Source organism: Choloepus didactylus, chromosome 17 (genome assembly GCF_015220235.1).
Source record: "Choloepus didactylus isolate mChoDid1 chromosome 17, mChoDid1.pri, whole genome shotgun sequence".
In the NCBI taxonomy this organism is placed as follows: domain Eukaryota; kingdom Metazoa; phylum Chordata; class Mammalia; order Pilosa; family Megalonychidae; genus Choloepus; species Choloepus didactylus.
In genome coordinates, this window is record NC_051323.1 from 46,913,276 (window position 1) to 46,916,419 (window position 3,144).

The following is a 3,144-nucleotide window of genomic DNA, read 5'->3' on the forward strand; positions in this document are numbered from 1 at the left end:
GTCTTGTCCACCAGTGTAGCCCAAGTTCCTAGAACAGGGCCGGCTACACAGGGGTTGCTCCATAAGTACTGATGAATTGGCTGACATAAACTGAGTCTCCCTCAGACAAGTTTGAAGAGCTTCATTGGCTGCAGATCAAACATACTAAAATGCTCCCACATCCACATTAAATATCCTCTTTCTACATTCTTTGCACATATAATTTGTGGCTGACTTTGATGTCGCAACCATTGGGGATATTTGGAAGTCTTGGGAAGTGTGGGACTCTAGCTTACAACTTAATTTCAAATCTTCTATGAATATTAAATTAATGGACTTTTAATAATATATGTATTACTTGTGACCTTTGCAGTTTTCTTTTCCTATTTTGGAGCCCAGAGTTTATTTTCAAGATCGGAAACACTGTCACAGGTCCTGGGCTGGTGACTCGAGTGCCTACAGAAGAAAGGGTCTCGTGATGTTAGTGGTGGAGCTGAAGTGTGGACACAAATCAACCCCACCTGGTAAGAGAGCAGCCACATAATTGTGATTTTAGAGATGACTTCTATCCAGAACTAGTTTCTGGTTTCTGAACAAAATTCTGGTTCCTGAACAATTTTCTCTCCAGTCTCTATGAAGCTTGGTTAGGAAGCTTTCCTTTGGTTCCCAGGGGATCAAGACTCTTGTGTTCATTTCCACATGCCTCTCCACTGTGAACCCCAGTTTCCAAAGTACTACGTGACTCTATTCTGAGAAGACAAAAGAGCCTCAACAACCCTCTCTCCAAAACTCCAGTTTCTATTTCCTCTGTCATTTCCACAGACAGTGTTGCTGGCTGGACCCTGGCCTCCCTCATTGCTTTCTCTGCTGGGATCCCTTTAGTCATGGGATATACACATGGCAGTCAGGGCATGCAAACAGGGGTTCTGCCATAGCTGTGTGAGTTCCTGGAGGGGGTCACAGTTTTAAAAATCTTTGCATTTGTTCAGTCTCATGCACTGTAAATGGTTTTCCATCCTAACAGCATTAGCTTGTCTCATAAAATAAATAATTGACTTACCCACCTCATCACTTTTTCTCATCCTCTACAGTGCTGCCTGCACTCTCACTGAGCCGGAGGAATGCTGGTGGCCCACCAGTCCCGCATCTGGGCTCCACATGATGGTCTGCTTGGGTTTGGGCTCTGAGCTCGCACCTCTAGTTTCAGGACAGTCTGCCCTCATTCTGCAGTTGTTTTCGCCCTTCTGGGGATCCCCCCGGTGAAGGCTGTTTCTTCTGCACTCCCAGATTCACCAGGCTGTGGACCAGCTGCGTCTCAGTAACCTTGCAGGCGCAGTTTTCCTGCACCATGATGTCTCCCTCCCTCTGGCCTCCAGGAAGTCATATCCTGTCCTCTGTCTTCTCATCTCGAGCCCCTGCCCTTGACATTGGAGCTGTGTGCAGCCTGTGATGTAAAAGGAGCATGAGGTTCGGAGGTATGCAAATTTAAGTGCCAACTCTGGATGTGCCACTTACTATCTCAGTGACCTTGAGCATGTCCTTTGGCATGTCACTTAACTCTCTGACCCTCATTAGTCAAATCGGATTAATAATATTTGTATCTTGGACCCCCTAAGAAAATAATTCATGCAAAGCACCTTGGACAGCGCCCAGTGCAGCCTAAGCGGTCACTAAATGGTAGCCTTTCCCTGGCCTTGCCTTTCTGCCCTCTGTTTAATAGCTGCATGGGTTGTTTTTGAGGGACGAGGTCTTTGATTTCATCTTCATTCGTGCTGTCTTCCAACTCCAGCTCACATATGTCGACCACAGCCAACTCTCTGCTTCCCTGTGCCTTCTATCTTTTGACAGCCCTTCTTTGAGTTTTGCCTATTTCCTTAGTGTGACAATGTGCAGAGGGATGCCAGAGCCTTCCTATACCAGGGCTTCCTATGTCCCTGTCTGGATTTGCTTCATAAATCTTCCAAAGGCTCTCCCCTGCTTACCTAACCCTGCTTTCTATGGTCAAGGAAGGAGGAGAGAGAGGCTGAGTCTTTTCATATATTTTGACATTAATCCAAAGTCTTACACAGACAGTGGGTGTACAAGGGGCTTCTCCTTGATAGAAGTAAACACATTACATTTTCTGTTTACATAATAGTTGAGCATTTTTACATCACTTAGACAGCACCACAGATCCCTACAGGGCCAGGCACTTGGCTGCCTCCCCACTGGCCTTGTCCAGGCACAAATGTCTGCAAAGAGCTTTCTTCTCCAGGTATGGCAGCCAATGGCCTTGACCTCTGACTCATCAGGATGTTCAATTTACTTTCATACATGACTATTTGGGATGCCATTTGGCACTGGTGCGTTTGGTTTCAAATCTTATGATATATTTTTCCCTCCTCTGTCCCCTGCCCTGACTGCAAATGCTGAACAAGGGAGGGGACCCCATCTCTAAAGACTTGAAACCTGGTTTCCCCTCCAGTTGCGTTGGGGTGTGGGTGGCCTTATCTGCAAGCAGAGGGAAGGATGAAATCAGTGAATTCTCGGGCTTTTTCAGCCCATAATCTCCTGTCACAGTCACAGGTCCTTACTCTCGGCTGCTCTTGCCACTGTGGAAATCTCTTTCCCAGAATGCAAGTTCCAGCAGCCAGGGTGCTGGGCTAGGGGCCAGGGCAAAGGATGTCTCAGGTTACTCCTCAGTTGGTGTCATAAATGAAAGGACATGCACCAGACCCCAAAGTTGGGGACCAGCCCACCTTGCCTTCCCTATCAGGGCAATTCCTGGGGGCTGATGTCTCTGGACCTTCACCACATGCCCTTCCCTCTTCCATCTCCATTTTTCCATGGATGAATCAAATTAAACTAAACATCACAGGCCACCTCAAGGGGAAAACAAATTGCAAGAAGAGAGTGTCTTAGTTTTGCCTGAACTACTATGGAAAATACCAGACAATGGGTGGGTTAAACAATGGGACTTTATTGTCTCATGGTTTCAGAGGCTTGGAAGGCTTGCTTCCTTCTGGGTCGGTCACTTTCTGGCTGGTCAGCAATTAGATCAGCTCCTCCCCATGGCTTTTTGTGTGTGTTTCCAATGTCCTTTGCTTATAAGGGCTTTGGTTGTATTGGATTAAGGCCCACCCTCATTCAGTTTGTGCATACCCTAACTAATAACATCTTCAAAGG